Here is a 16,801-nt window from a genome sequence, read left to right as displayed (position 1 = left end):
ACACATAGGGGGAGAATTCTGGCAGTTGGAAATCTGGACCTGACAAAGCTATGTCAGGCTACCTATTCTGCACAACTCCAAATGAGCTAAAACTTTACGAGGAATTTTTATGGAATATTTGAGGAATATTGGAGCAAATAAGTACCATAGGGGGCCCACCAGGTAGGCACAACCCACCAGGGCGAGCCAGGGAGCCCAGGCGTGCCCCAGTGGGTTGTGCTCACCCAGGCTCACCTCCGGTGCCCTCTTCTGGTATACAAGTCATTTTGACCTAGAAAAAGGAGGGGAGGACTTTCGGGACGAAGCGTCGACGTCTCGAGGCGGAACTTGGGCAGGAACACTTTTGCCCTCCGACGGAGCGATCCCGTCGGGCGAACTTCCCTCTCGGAGGGGGAAATCATCGTCATCATCATCACCAACAACTCTCTCATCTTTGGGAGGGCTATCTTCATCAACATCTTCAACATCACCAACTCCTCTCAAACCCTACTTCATCTCTTGTGTTCAATCTTTGTACCAGAACTATAGATTGGTACTTGTGGGTGACTAGTAGTGTTGATTACATGTTATAGTTGATTACTATATGGTTTATTTGGTGGAAGATTAGATGTTCAGATCCATTATGATATTTAATACTCCTCTGGTCTTGAGCATGATTATCATTTGTGAGTAGTTGCTTTTGTTCTTGAGGTCACGGGAGAAATCATGTTGCAAGTAATCATGTGAACTCGATATGTGTTCGATATTTTGATGATATGTATGTTGTGATTCCCTTAGTGGTGTCATGTGAATGTCGACTACATGACACTTCACCATATTTTGGCCTAAGGGAATGCATTCCGGATTAGTTATTAGATGATGGGTTCTGAGAGTTACAGAAGCTTAAACCCTAGTTTATGCGCTATTCTGTAAGGGATCGATTGGATCTAAAAGTTTAATGCTATGGTTAGAATTTATTCTTAATACTTTTCTCGTAGTTGCGTATGCTTGCGAGAGGGTTAATCATAAGTAGGAGGTGTGTTCAAGTAAGAACAACACCTAAGCACCGGTCCACCCACATACCAAATTATCAAAGTAGCGAACACGAATTAAGCCAACATGATGAAAGTGACTAGATGAAATTCCCGTGTACCCTTAAAAACACTTTGCTTATCATAAGAGACCGTTGTGGCCTATCCTTTGCCTCAAAAGTATTGGGCTACCTTGCTGTTCTTTTGTGACTACTTTCGTTACTTGCTCGTTACAAATTATCTTGCTATCAAACTACTCCGCTACTTACAATTTTAGCACTTGCAGACAATACCTTGCTGAAAACCACTTGGCATTTCCTTCTGCTCCTCGTTGGGTTCAACACTCTTACTTATCGAAAAGTCTGCAATTGACCCCATATACCTGTGGGTCATCAAGGCAATTTTCTGGCGCCGTTGCTGGGGAGTGAAGCGCTCTTGGTATGTGGAAATTGGTAAGTAAATATTATTACTACATGCTGAAATTTATTGTCACTTGCTACTATGGAAAACAATCCTTTGAGGGGTTTGTTCAGGGTATCTTCACCTCGGTCGGAACCACAATTAGCTGCCCCTCAACCTATTGCACCTACTTAAAATATTGAATATGAAATTCCTTCGGGTATGGTAGAATAACTGCTAGCTAATCCTTATGCAGGAGATGGAACCGAACATCCTAATATGCACTTGATATATGTGGATGAAATTTGTGGATTGTTTAAGCTTGCAGTTTTACCCGGAGATGAAGCTACTAATAAGGTTTTCCCTTTATCTTTGAAGGTAAAAGCATTGACATGGTATAGGTTATGCGATGATATTGGATCTTGGAACTGGAATTGGTTGAAATTGGAATTCCATCAAAAAAATTATCCTATGCATCTAGTTCATCGTGATCGGAATTATATATATAATTTTTGGCCTCGTGAAGGATAAAGTATCGCTCTAGCTTGGGGGAGGCTTAAGTAAATGTTATATTCATGCCCCAATCATGAGCTCTCAAGAGAAATTATTATTCAGAATTTTTATGCTCGACTTTCTCGTAATGATCAGTCCATGTTTGATACTTCTTGTACTGGTTTTTTATGAAGGAGACTATTGAATTCCGGTGGGATCTTTTAGAAAGAATTAAATGCAACTCCGAAGATTGGGAACTCGACGAAGGTAAAGAGTCAGGTATTGAACCTAAGTTTGATTGTGTTAAATCTTTTATGAATACCGATGCTTTTCAAAAGTTTAGCACTAAATATGGACTTGACTGTGAGATAGTAGTTTCCTTTTGTGAATCTTTTGCTACTCATGTTGATCTCCCTAAGGAGAAGTGGTTTAAATAGCACCCCCAATTAAATAAGAAATTGAAGAACCAGTCCAAGCTAAAGAAGAAACTATCATTTACAATGTTGATCCAGTTGTTACCACTGCTTATAATGAAAAAACATTTTTCCCTGTTAGGATGAAGGAACATACTAAAGCTTCAACTGTGGTTAACAAAAGTTATGTTAGAACACCCAAACCAGCTGAACAAATCATATATTAACCTAGTGTTGCTATGATTAAAGTTCTCTTGGTCGATAATATCGATGGGCATGTTATTTACTTCTGTGATGAAGCTTCTAGAATTGCCAAACCGGATAAAAAAGATAAATATAGACCAGTTGTTGGCATGCATGTTGTCTCAGTTAAGATAGGAAATCACTGTTCTCATGGGTTATGTGACCTAGGTTCTAGTGTGAGTGCTATTCCTTTTTCCTTATATGAAGAAATTAAGAATGAAATAGCACCTGCTGAAATAGAAGACATAGATGTTACTAATAAACTTGCTAGTAGAGATACTATATCACCAATTGGGATTCTCAAAGATGTTGAAGTCTTGTGTCGGAAGATAAAATACGCTACTGATTTTCTTGTTCTTGGCGCCCCACAAGATAACTTTTGTCCCATTTTCTTTGGTAGATCTTTCTTGAACATCGTCAATGCCAAAATACATTGTAAGAAACAAACTATCGGTGTTATCTTTGGTGGTGAATCTCATGAATTTAACTTTTCCAAGTTTAGTAGACAACCGCATAAGAAAGATTTTCCTAGTAAGGATGAAATTATTGGTCTTGCTTCTATTGTTGTACCTCCTACTGATCCTTTAGAACAATATTTGCTAGACCATGATAACGATTTGCATATGCGTGAAAGAAATGAAATAGATATAATCTTTTTCGAACAACAACCTCTGCTTAAACACAATTTGCCTATTGAAACTCTAGGAGCTCCCCCCTCCACCTAAAGGTGATCATGTGTTTGAATTAAAACAATTGCCATACACTTGGAAATTTGCTTATCTTGATGAGAAAAATATATATCCTATTATTATTAGTGCTAACCTTTCAGAACATGAAGAAGAAAGATTATTGAAAGTTCTAAGGAAGCACCGACCTGCTATTTGATATACTCTTGATGATCTTAAGGGCATTAGTCCGACTCTATGTCAGTGCAAGATTAATATGGAACCTGATGCTAAACCCGTTGTTGATCACCAATGTCAGTTAAATTCGAAGATGAAATAAGTGGTAAGGATGGTAATATTGGAACTTCTGTAAGCAGGTATAATCTATCCTATAGCTGATAGTAGATGGGTAAGTAGTGTTGTTCCTAATGATAAGAATGAACTTATTCCACAAAGAATTTCCACATGCTATAAAATAGTAATTGATTTTAGAAAATTAAACAAAGCAACTAGAAAAGATCATTACCCTATGCCTTTTACTGATCAAATGTTAGAAAGACTATCTAAGCACACACATTTTCTCTTTCTTGATGGATATTCTGTTTTTTCACAAATACCTATTTAACAACCTGATCAAGAAAAGACCACTTTTACTTGTCCTTTTGGAACTTATACTTATAGACATATTCCTTTTGGTTTATGTAATGCACCTACTACCTTTCAAAGATGCTATATTCTCTGATTTCTGTGAAAATATTGTTGATGTTTTCATGGATGAATTTTCTTTTTATGGGAAGTCTATTGGTGATTGTTTAAGCAATCTTGATTGAGTTTTGCAGAGATGTAAACAAACAAATCTTGTCTTGAATTGGGAGAAGTGCCACTTTATGGTTAACGAAGGTATTCTTTTGGGCCATAAAATTTCTGAAAGAGGCATTGAGGTGGACAAAGCCAAGGTTGATGCAGTTGAGAAAATGCCATGTCCTAAAAATATCAAAGGTATTCGTAGTTTCCTTGGTCATGTTGGTTTCTATAGGAGGTGTCGGTGCACTAAAGATTGCGGTCTCTAGTGCCCCGGACTAGTGCGCGGACACTGGCAGCCCCTCCATAGCGGCAAGGCTCATCGCTGGAGCTTGGGGCGAAAGCAAGACTGAAAAGAAGATTGCAAGCCCCGACAAGCACTCGCTTGCTGGGAAGGAAGAAGAGACCCCGGCAGGAGCTCCCTGTAAGGGAGATAGACAATGCCACAGCGAGATCCACCCGCCGAGGAAGAAGGGTTGAGCCCCGGCAAGCCATCCTTGCTGGGAAGATTGACAAGGCCTCGGCAGGCCATCACCTCCCTGCCGAGAGGAACAGGAAGACCCCAGGCAAGGTAACCCTGTCGGGAAGGAAGAGAAGGCCCGAGGACAAGCGAGGTCTAAGCTTGGGGGAGTTGATACGTCCATTTTGCATCGTGTTTTCCTACTGTTATTTATGTTGATTTATTGTATAATAATTATTTTTGGAGTAATTATAATGCCTTTTGTCTCATAATATGCAAGGTATACACAAAGGGGAGAATTCTGGCAGCTGGAAATGTGGACCTAAAAAATCTATGTCAGGGTACCTATTCTACACAACTCCAAATGAGCTAAAACTTTACGAGGGATTTTTGTGGAATATTTGAGGAATATTGGAGCAAATAAGTACCAGAGGGGGCCCACCAGGTAGGCACAACCCACCTGGGCGAGCTAGGGAGCCCAGGCCTGCCCCAGTGGGTTGTGCTCACCCAGGCTCACCTCCGGTGCCCTCTTCTGGTATGCAAGTCATTTTGACCTAGAAAAAGGAGGGGAGGACTTTCGGGACGAAGCGTCGATGTATCGAGGCGGAACTTGGGCAGGAACACTTTTGCCCTCCGACAGAGTGATTCCGTCGGGCGAACTTCCCTCTCGGAGGGGGAAATCATCGTCATCATCATCACCAACAACTCTCTCATCTTTGGGAGGGCTATCTTCATCAACATCTTCAACATCACCAACTCCTCTCAAACCCTACTTCATCTCTTGTGTTCAATCTTTGTACCAGAACTATAGATTGGTACTTGTGGGTGACTAGTAGTGTTGATTACATCTTATAGTTGATTACTGTATGGTTTATTTGGTGGAAGATTAGATGTTCAGATCCATTATGATATTTAATACTCCTCTGGTCTTGAGCATGATTATCATTTGTGAGTAGTTGCTTTTGTTCTTGAGGTCACGGGAGAAATCATGTTGCGAGTAATGATGTGAACTTGATATGTGTTCGATATTTTGATGATATGTATGTTGTGATTCCCTTAGTGGTGTCATGTGAACGTCGACTACATGACACTTCACCATATTTGGGCCTAAGGGAATGCATTGTGCAGTAGTTATTAGATGATGGGTTGCGAGAGTGACAAAAGTTTAAACCCTAGTTCATGCGCTATTCCGTAAGGGACTGATTGGATCCAAAAGTTTAATGCTATGGTTAGAATTTATTCTTAATACTTCTCTCGTAGTTGTAGATACTTGCGAGAGGGTTAATCATAAGTAGGAGGTTTGTTCAAGTAAGAACGGCACCTAAGTACCGGTCCACCGGCATACGAAATTATCAAAGTAGCGAACACGAATTAAGCCAACATGATGAAAGTGACTAGATGAAATTCCTGAGTACCGTCAAGAACACTTTGCTCATCATAAGAGACTGTTTTAGCCTGTCCTTTGCCTCAGAAGGATTGGGCTACCTTGCTGCACTTTTGTTACTACTTTCCTTACTTTCTCGTTACAAATTATCTTGCTGTCAAACTACTCCGCTACTTACAATTTTAGCACTTGCACACATTACCTTGCTGAAAACCACTTGTCATTTCCTTTTGCTCCTCATTGGGTTCGACACTCTCACTTATCAAAAAGGCTACAATTGACCCCATATACTTGTGGATCATCAATCTCCTCTTTACATGTACTTGTAAAAATATGCATTCATGCGAAACGAGAAGATGCGCTTCTATCCCTATCGAGGTCCTCGAGCCAAAATAAGGATAGAGCCGCATCTTGAGCATTACAAGTTCGTATCAAGGCAGTATCGACCTAGGAGCCCCCTTGATTGATCGAACTTGGCCGAATCAAGCCTAGTGAAAAACTCTTTCGGGTCTAGTTATATGTCGGAGTGTAGGATTTTTTTACTCGTCTTCCCTGTTGTGGTAAGGAATCCTAATGCAGGAACTTTAATTCTACCCCTCGTCTCTCTCAAATTTGTTTAGGATCACACATGTATTTTGGAACCTCTATGATGTCATTGTGACCAAGAATTTGTTCCTGGTGCCTCCTGTAAATTTTGGGTAGAAGTGTCCTGGGTAGTTGAGCTCCAGGGCATTCTTGTCACACTCGCTATCATTGTCGGGATCCCGATACTTAGTAATAAGAATCTAGCATCTAACACATCACATGACTTTGCGGCCTCATGCACGGTAATCCTCACGACTGCTATTGGGGATATTATGCTGTTATAAGACCCGCCTTGGTCGGGTCAGGATAATGGTGGCTCTACGTCGATGAACAAGATGGGCTGTTGTTTGATGAGCGGAAGGCGTTAGATGTGCACAATGAAGAGATGGTTCGCCCAAGATTCACAGAAGGCGACTTATGGTCCACATAAGGAAAGAGGGGCCAAAAGCTTCCTTGCATGGGAGACAAGGCGAGTTAGAGATAGGTTGGCTTACGAATTGTAAGGAGAGTTGGACTCTTGTAAACCTAGAGCCTCGACCTATATATAAAGGCGAGTATCTAGGGTTGAGAGGTTAAGTTAACATCAATCGAGAGCTAGGTCACGCCAATCCGCACCCATGTAATCGATTCCCACAGCAATATACACAAAGCAGGATGTAGGCTTTTAAATCAATCTGAGGGGCCGAACCTGGGTAAACAGCGTCTCCCGTCTCGCGATCAACCCCTTTGAGTCGCCACATAGTTGTGATGGCTCCATCACTAAGTCCTTTCACGAGGACATCTATCGTGACAAAACCACGACAGTTGGCGCCCACCATGGGGCCTGCACACGGTGGAGTTGAGTTCTCAAAGGGAGCCCTTCCAGGGTTCGGGAGCTATGTGGTCGACCTTATGAAAAAGATCGGCCGCGGAAAGTACTACATCGACAACTCAAGCTGGGGTCCCGAGGCCGAATCGATCGAATCCGGGTATCGGGTCCCCTCCGTCAAGATCCACGTCTTCACCGGCAAGATTGGAACGCCGGTTCCTAAGCGGGACATCTGCACTGACATCGTCAAGCCGACTCGGCTCACCCAACCCGCCACTCATCAGCTCAGACGACGCCGCGCCTTCGTCGGGTTCACGCAAGGAGGCGTCCTCCCTGAGGAGCCGGAAGCTGACGGAGACACCCCTGTCAATTTCGATGGTGAGTCATCGATTGGAGACACCGATTCAATCTTCCCTCTCCACGAGGGAAGGATGGGCAGTTCCCGTAGACGGCGATTTCGGAAGAACCACAGGAGCACCCCCGCCATATTGCCATCAATATGGCAGGGGATACGACGGCTCAGGATCAGCCAAACGCTGCAAAGGCCAACAGAGCCAGCGGATCAGGCAAAACCCCAGCTCAGGCTATGTCAGATCTGATGGTAGAGATGGCAAAACTCATGGAGGTGGTTGTGATGGCTCACAATCAGGCAGAGGTTAACGCCGAATTAGCTAAAATCTGTGAAGAGATGGCCCATAGACAGTGCCAAAACGATGCGCAGAAGACCCGGATGACGGATCAACGAGCCAGATGGACAAGGAAGAGGAACGTCTAAAATTGGAGGCATGGCGACTTGAGCACCGGCGAGCTGCATTGGAAGCCGTGTACGAGCAGAGGCGCCTGGGTCGCATCCCGCCCAACCTTAATCCAACCCGCTTGTTCAACAACCTGCAAACGCCCGGGGCAGATCACAACCCGCCAGGACGAGGTGATCCACATGGGGAGATCATTCAACAGCCAATGCAGCCCCCGTTGAACCCGCACGCGAGTTAGCACTTCCAAACACCTCAGGGTCACTTCTCCAATTCGGTGGATAACGTGCTGGCTACGACACGCCATCTTGAGTCTCTCCCCGTCCGTGGGAATACTTCCCTAGAGGCGGAGGCACGAAACACCATAGAGATGTTAAAGACTGCGGTCGTCCAGCAGGCTCAATTCTCATACAATCGAGTTCGTCTGCATTCCACGCCACAGGCGAGCCGTACGAAGAGCCGCCTAGATGACCCTCCGGCGATTTCCAGTGACGCCCGTCGACATCAACCTCAGGCCAATCCACCAGAGCCGCCAACACCCAATGCTTAGGCGCTTGTCAACGCCACACGAGCCGCTTGGCAGACCGAAGCAGAAGCGACGGCAGCCCTGGTGGGTCAAGAAATTCTGGGTCGTGCTCAACCAGCCTCGGGACATGATGGCCAAGGTAGGAACGTCAGAGTCCCTTTCCTATCACTCGCCCTATGCAATGAATGCATTCCCAAAGAATTCAAAGGTCCCCGCAAGGTGCCCAACTACACCTCTGATCTTGAGCCCGGGGCATGGGTAGAAAGTTACGAGCTAGCCATGGACATGGTCGATGTCAGTGATGCGGTGTGCGCCAAATACTTCACCATGATGTTGGATGGGCCGGCTCGTACGTGGTTGAAGAACCTACTGCCAAACTCCATCAACACCTGGGCAGAACTCAAGGAGCGTTTTGTTAAGAAATTCCGCTGGACTTGCAAACGTCTAATGACCATTGTGGATCTCCGGCATTGTGTTCAGCGGGTAGATGAATCCGCCCATCATTGGACACGGTGGGTCGTGGAAATCATCCACTCCTCGGACAATATTTCGGTGGCTAAGACCTGTTGATTCTGGAAAAGAACTGTCATTTCGAACCCCTCGCGTTGAAGCTTGGCTACCTCAAGCGAAAGGTGCAGGATATGGACGAATTGATGGACACCCTCACCAGGTATGCTGATTCGGATGGGACGAAGGACGCTGACTCTGATGATGAGAAGGTCAATGAAGCCAGAAGAGGTGAAGGAGGCAAGAGCCACCACCAACACTCTGGGCGCAATAATAACCAAGGAGGTCACGGAAAGAGGAGGCAATAGGATGGCGTCTCTGATTTTGTTGCTAACACCAATGTCGTGCCGTGAAATCAACACCGAAACACGAATCAGGCTGGTTTCCAAGACCGAGGCTTCACTGGGAAGAAGCCAGGTAATTACGAGGAGATTCTCAAGGGACCTTGCCCCAAGCACAGTACCCCAGGTGTCCCGTCTACTCATTCTTGGGAAAATTGCTTTGTGACGCAGGAGTTTCACCTTCAAGCGTCCCGAGGTCATCAAAGAGGTGGCGAGGGTGCCTCGCAGGATCGGTTTGGTTCAGGCGGGTCACGTGGCTCTTCGTTCAGTGATTTTCCTAACCCGGGGGATCAAGGGCGAGGCGGCTCACATAACAATGGTGGACAGTCGTGTGGCCAAGGCAATCAATAGTATAACGAACGGGGAGAATTCCAGCAGGCAAACAACCAGGGCGGGTTCCAGAGCAACCCTAAGCAGTTGAATGATGGACAGTACCATGTTTTTACCACGAGCTCTTGCAAGAGAGACAAGAAGGTGAGGCAGAGGACTATCATTATGACTGAGCTGGTGGTTCCCCGATACTTAAATTGGTCTGAGCAGACTGTGACCTGGAGCAGGGCCGATCATCCACCCCAGATTGATAAGCCTGGCGAGTTGGCATTAGTGGTGGCGCCTAGGTTGGAGGGTATACGCTTTCTAAGATCCTTATAGATGGAGGTAGCAGCATCAATATTCTATACTACGATACCTTCCGGCGGATGAACTTTAAGGAAGAGAATTTGATGCCCTCGATCACGGTCTTCCATGACATCGTCCCGGGTAAGTCGGCATATCGTGTTGGGCGGATTAAGTTGAATGTGGCCTTCGGTGATGAGTCCAATTACAGAAGCGAGTCATTGCCGTTTGAAGTCGTCAAGATCAAAAGCCTTTATCACGCTTTGTTCGGACGGCCGACTTACGCCCGTTTCATGGCCCGACCTTGCTATGTGTATCTCAAGCTTAAAATGTCGGGTCTCAATGGTACCATCAGAGTCAATGGAAGCTGGAAGATAGCCCAAGAATGTGAAGAGCGGGACGCCGCGTACGCTGAGTCGGCGTGTGCTGCCGAAGAACTGAAATTCCACCAAGCCAATGTGGATCCAGCTGACATGATCCCATTGAAGATACCCACAGTCTATTTTGAATTGCCCCTTAAGTTTAAACCGGCGGATGATACCAAGCAGGTGGATTTTGTCCCTGGCGACTCTTCAAAGCAGTTTACCATCGGGACCGGCTTGGATCCTAAATAGGAAAGCGGGCTCATCGAATTTATCCGTGAGAATCAGGACATCTTCGCATGGAAACCTTCTGACATGCGAGCTGTACCGAGAGAATTTGCTGAGAACCATCTCAATGTAGATCCCAAGATGAAGTCGGTTCGCCAATACCTTCGTCGTTTTAACGGGGAGAGGTGCAAGACAACTGGAGAGCAAGTTGCCCGACTCTTAGTTGTTGGTTTCATTATCGAAGTTTCTCATCCTGAATGGTTGGCTAACCCGGTCCTGGTTCTCAAGAAGAATGGCACCTTCCGTATGTGCATCGACTATACAGATCTTAACAAAGCTTGTCCCAGGGATCCCTTTGCGCTCCCCCGTATTGATAAAATCATCGACTCAACGGCGGGTTGCGAGCGGCTATGCTTCCTGGATGCGTATTCAGGTTACCATTAGATCAAAATGGCCAAGGAGGATTAGGAGAAGACGACTTTTATCACCCCCTTTGGTGCCTTTTGTTAACTCTCAATGCCCCCTAGGCTCAAGAGCACACGGGCGACTTATCGGCGTTGCATCTAGAATTGTCTTCACAGTCAGATTGGGCGCAACGTTCATGCTTATGTTGATGACATTGTGGTAAAGTCGCAGAAGAAGGAGACGCTTCTAGGCGATCTCAAGGAGACATTTGACAGCGTCCAGGTCTATCAGATGAAGCTGAACCACACGAACTGCGTGTTTGGGGTCCCTGCTGGAAAGTTACTTGTGTTTTTAGTATCCGAGCGTGGCATAGAGGCTAACCTGAACAAGATTAAGGCGATTACCTCACTTGGGAAGCCGGCCAACATTAACCAGGTCCAGCGTATGGCGGGTTCTATCGTGGCACTTAGTCGTTTTATAAGTCGCCTGGGTGAGAAGTCCATCCCGCTCTATCAACTGCTCAACAAGACAGAGGACTTCGTTTGGACTGATGCTGCCAATGAAGTGTTTGAGGCCCCCAAAAAACAACTTGTTGAGCCGCGCGTGCTGGCAGCCCCGGCTGACAAGGAGCCAATGCTCTTGTACATTGCTGCTAATTCATAAGCGGTGAGCGTGGCAGTGGTTGTTGAGCGCAAGGAAGAAGGCAAGGAATACCCGGTCCAGCGGCCATTGTATTTCGTTAGTGAGGTGTTAACCTTGTCCAAGCAGTGGTATCCACATTGGCAGAAGATGGTCTTTGGGATCTTTATGGTGAGCCAAAAGTTGAAGCACTACTTTTTGGAGCACCCCATTACCGTAGTCAGTTCTGCACCTATTTGGGACATTATACAGAATCGAGAGGCTACGGGGCGGATTGCTAAATGGGCGATAGAACTTGGTCCCCATCATGTGAAGTATGCACCGCGTACAGCTATCAAGTCTCACGCGTTGGTGGACTTTATAAATGATTGGACCGAGCTGCAAGTGCCGGAAGACAGGCTAGACAACACCTACTGGACGATTCATTTAGAAGACTCTAGGCAATTGGAAGGTTCAGGCGCCGGAGTGGTGCTGACATCTCCAAGAGGGAACAAGTTTTGTTATGTTCTGCAGCTTATGTTTCCTTGCACGAACAATCTAGCTGAGTATGAAGCTTTATTACACGGGCTCAAAATAGCTAAGGAGATGAAATTGAGCCGAGTCAGGTGCTTGGGCGACTCAGATTTAGTGGCTCAACAAGTGTCAGGTACTTGGGATTCGAAGGATCCATTGATGGTGGCTTACAGGCGAGTGGTCACCGAGGTGGCGAGTTATTTCCATGGCTATCAGGTTGATCATATTGATCGTCGAGAGAACGAGGTGGCTGATGCTCTTTCCCGGCTTGGGTCACAACGTAAGCATGTCCCTCCTAATGTGTTCTTGTATGTTTTGGATAACCCTTGTGTGAAATTGCCTTCGGAAGAAGACATAGCAATTCCTGACCTGGAGGCACAATTGGTGGCGACCCTCAAAGCAATTCCTGATTGGACGATACCTTACATGGCTTATGTGGCTCAAGGCAAGTTACCATCTGATGAAGTTTTCGCCAGACAGATCATGCGGCGATGCAAATACGTAGTTATACATAAAGGCGAGTTACACAAACAAAGCACTTGTGGGATTTTCCAGCGTTGTGTCTCACCTGAAGAGGGGAGAGAGATTCTCAATGAGATACATGTGTGCGACTGTGGACATCATGCCATGTCACGATCTCTGGTGTTAAAGGATTTTCATCATGGTTTTTACTGGTTGACGGCTCATGCCGATGCTGAAGACATAGTACGTAGATGCGATTGATGTCAGAAGGTCGGACGTCAGGCACATGTGTCGGTTCAAGAGTTGCGCATGATTCCCATTACGTGGCCTTTTGTAGTTTGGGGGCTTGACATGGTTGGCCCTTTTAAAAGATCTTCAGACAAGAAGACACATCTGCTGGTTGCGGTTGACAAATTTACCAAGTCGGTTGAAGCGGAACCAGTTAGTAACTGTGAAGCAGAAATTGCAGTAAAGTTTCACAAGAAGATGATCTTTCGTTTCGTCTACCATCATAGCATCATCACCGACAACGGTGCTAATTTATCTAAGGGGGCAATGAAGGATTTTTGTCAGCGAGAGCACATCTGGCTTGATGTGTCTGCAGTAGCTCATCCACAATCTAATGGTCATGCTGAGCGGGCTAACCAGGAGAAATTGTGTGGGATCAAGCCCCGTCTCATGGTTCCTTTGCAGTGCACTCTAGGTTGTTGGTTTGAAGAGCTCCCCTCTGTGTTATGGAGTATCAGGACAACGCCTAATAGGTCGACTGGGTACACTCCTTTATTCCTTGTCTATGGGGTAGAGGCGGTTCTTCCAAGCGATATGAAGCACGATTCTCCCAGTGTCGCTGCATATGTTGAAGCTGAAAATGAGCACGCGCGTGAGGATTCTTTGGACGCCCTCGAAGAGAAGCGTGATTTGGCTGCTACACGATCGGCGACTTACCAGCAAGACTTACGTCGTTATCATAGTCGACGTGTTAAAAGTCGGGTCTTCGAGGAGGGAAACTTGGTGCTTCAGTTGATTCAAGATCATACGGGTATGCACAAGCTTTCCCCCCTTGGGAGGGGCCTTTCGTTGTCAGCAGGAACCTCCACAATGGCTCATACTACTTGATTGATCTACGCCCCTACAAAGCAACCACAGAGGAAGAGACAACCCACCCTGGAACATTGCTCATTTGCGGCCCTACTATACTTAGAGCCATTGGCTCCTTGCCTATGTACATATTTAGATCCTTGTGTACTTTTTACATTATATCAATAAAGCTGGCGCCCATGAAATTTGGGTCTTTGCCGTTTCAGTACACATGTGAGCATGAGTCTTTATTGATTAAACTTAAGTTGCCCAAGAGGATAAGTCGCCATTGGGGAGGCTATTCAAACATGGATGCTACTGGTATCAAAGAGAGTAAGTCGCCTTGATGTGACCACTCAAACATAGGTACTAGTAAAGCCAAAGAGGATCGAGTGCCATGACGCACGGTTCAAACATAGGCGCCTAGGTATGATCATGAACAATAAAAACCGGCTTACTTGGGGGCTACTAGTTCCCAAGTCGTTTAGCAGTAATAGCATTGTCTTGTGCTATCCTATGCCCGTTTTTCCTTGATCACACGTGATTTGGGGGCTTCTGACTCATTGAGTCCCGCCTTAATACCCTCTTGGCCAGCGAGAAATTACCGCATTACTGAATGGTTATACTGGACTGTATGTTTTGCGACTCGCCCTTAAGACCCGTGTACTCTTGGCGAGTCAATCCAAGTATTGGACCCTGAACTCCCAAGGTTAAAACATTGAGGTACTTGCGAGAGCCAGCATATGGAAAATAGACAAACCATGGGTTCACTGAACCTGCTTCACTGAAGCTTGACTTGAGCCTGATCAGCCAGTCTAAACACATAAAGGTTTTTGCAAAAACCTCTTTGGGTATAATCAGAGCCTTGCAAGACCATCTACCCGCCGTGACTCACAAAGCTGACTCATTTTACACCTTATATGGTGATTATGTTTTCAAGCAGAATATTCAACAACAAAGACTAAACTCATCCAAAGAGGTGGTGGTCAAAGCGGGAGTATAACACTTCCTCAACTCGCCCAATCAAGGCGACTTCTATTACAAAGGTAATGTCATAAAATTCCGTGCATAGACAAAAGCAGTTGTTGGGCATGTTCTGAAACAACGATTACATGGCTCTTTATGTCCAGAGGTTTTCTATGTTACAACCGGGTGGCAAGATTTCGCCGGGTTCAGGTTCTTCTGCAGTTTGAAGTTCAAAGAGTTTCCACTTCTAAGCTGTCGCCGGCTCATCATGTGCTGAGGTTTCAGGGTCTTGGATCTGGAAGTTGTCCACATCCCAGGTGCAATTGATTAAGGCGTGAAATTCAGCTTCGTTCGTTAAGATGGTTGACGGGTCAGCATCAGGGGCAAAAAGAGGGTTACGGCGCTGAGGTGGTAATTCCAAAGGCACAAAGGTGGGAGTCGCCATGCATTTCCCTTCATCATCATAAGCTGATTGATATTTCAGAAGATCAAGGCTTTCAGCAAGGCGGCTTGCTATAGGGCGAATGTCCTTTACGCATTGCGTGTAGTCTTCTTCTGTTAATTCTGAATCGTCATCCTTATATTCAGGGAAGTCGCCATCTATTTCATCTGGCTTGAGTTCCGAAGCATAAGCTAGTGCCCGACTCATGGCCGCCATCACTGCCTTGCATGCGGATGATTTCCTTATTTCAACTATATGTTGAGGGATAGTTGAGAGTCGCCTCAGCATGTCTTTGATGTACTTTACTGGGTCTTTCTCTCCCCAAACATCCATGCCAGTCAGCAAGCCGTGAGCATAAAGTTGCTCCGACAGAGTGTATATGGCCTTCAGCTTCAAAACTGAATCATCTTCAAGGTTGGCAGATCGAGGTCCTATAAAGGAACAAGGGATATATAAGTCGCCGAGCACCTCGTGTCCTTTATCACAGTGATAACATGTTTTATGAAGGACTTACCAAAAATGGTGTTGGTCATCTTGGAGATATGTTGACGCAGGCCAGTCAATTCTGTTGTAGCTTCTGCAAATTGACCCTCGGCTTTCTCTGCTCATTTTTCAAGGGTGGCTTGTTCTGCTGCGGTTGACTCCTTATACTTCAGATATTCCGCTCTGCCATGTCCAAGCTCTATCGTCGTGGACCGGAGTTTTTCTTATAGTATGGCCCTATCATCTTATTGGCATCTGCCAGCATTCTGGGAATGGGGGCACCCAGACCTTCCTGCCTGCGGCCCAGGGCTGGCCCACTTCATCAATGCAAGTTCTACTGGCATGGAACCACTCGGTACAAGGCCCTTGCACTTCGCGAGGAAGAGCGACATCAAGACTCACAGGGGGCCTCCAGAGCGGCAGATATTTTGACGCAAGGATGGGCCTCAGGAGTCAAGGGTGACGCCATGGAAGGACAAACGGGCAGTAGATGGCAGGACAGGACAGTTTCCCCTTTAGTGCAAACGAGGTGGGAGCGTACCGAGGCTCCAAAGGAATCTTCCAAAGGTTTCCCTTCCGGTGCAACAAGACTACAGTCGCCCGCCGGTAGGACGGGCATCATCCCTACGCCCACCTCCGCGGCGCTGGCAGCAACTTTGCATGCAAAGACCACTTTTGACAGGGAAAGCATGTTCCCTTGTCCCCCATCGGAACTAGCCATTGTGGGATCCCTTCCCGCCGACGATAAGGGAAGATGACCCGGGCCTCCACTATAAATAGAGAGGGTAGGATACCTGAGAGAGGGGGATCGAGACCAAAGAGAGTTCATTCCGACCAAAGGGCAACACACCAAGCCACTTGGCCTCCGGAGGCTCGAGAGCACTATACCAGTTGAACCACCAACCTTTGCGAGAGGCAATCTACCAAAAGCAGGGGTAGGGTTTTACGCTTCGCAGCGGCCCGAGCCTGGGTAAACTATTGTGTTATGTGCTACCCTCACCATCGAGTGAGTCCTTCGTCGTATCCATTGAGTAGCGGGCTAGGTGAGGTTGAGCAGGGAGAGATCGTCGTACATGCCCCTGTGTTCGAATCCTCAGGCTTTTGCGGAGCCCGAAATCCGACATTTGGCGCGCCAAGTAGGGGGGTGTGAAGGTCTTGTCCTAGCTTCCTCCTTCCCAGGCCGTAGCACAGATGGCCGGCGACCAACCAGCTTCTTCGAGCCT

This window comes from Hordeum vulgare, chromosome 7H (assembly GCF_904849725.1).
Source record: "Hordeum vulgare subsp. vulgare chromosome 7H, MorexV3_pseudomolecules_assembly, whole genome shotgun sequence".
Lineage (NCBI taxonomy): Eukaryota > Viridiplantae > Streptophyta > Magnoliopsida > Poales > Poaceae > Hordeum > Hordeum vulgare.
The sequence above is the reverse complement of the archived record's forward strand: the minus strand, read 5'-3'. Positions refer to the sequence as shown.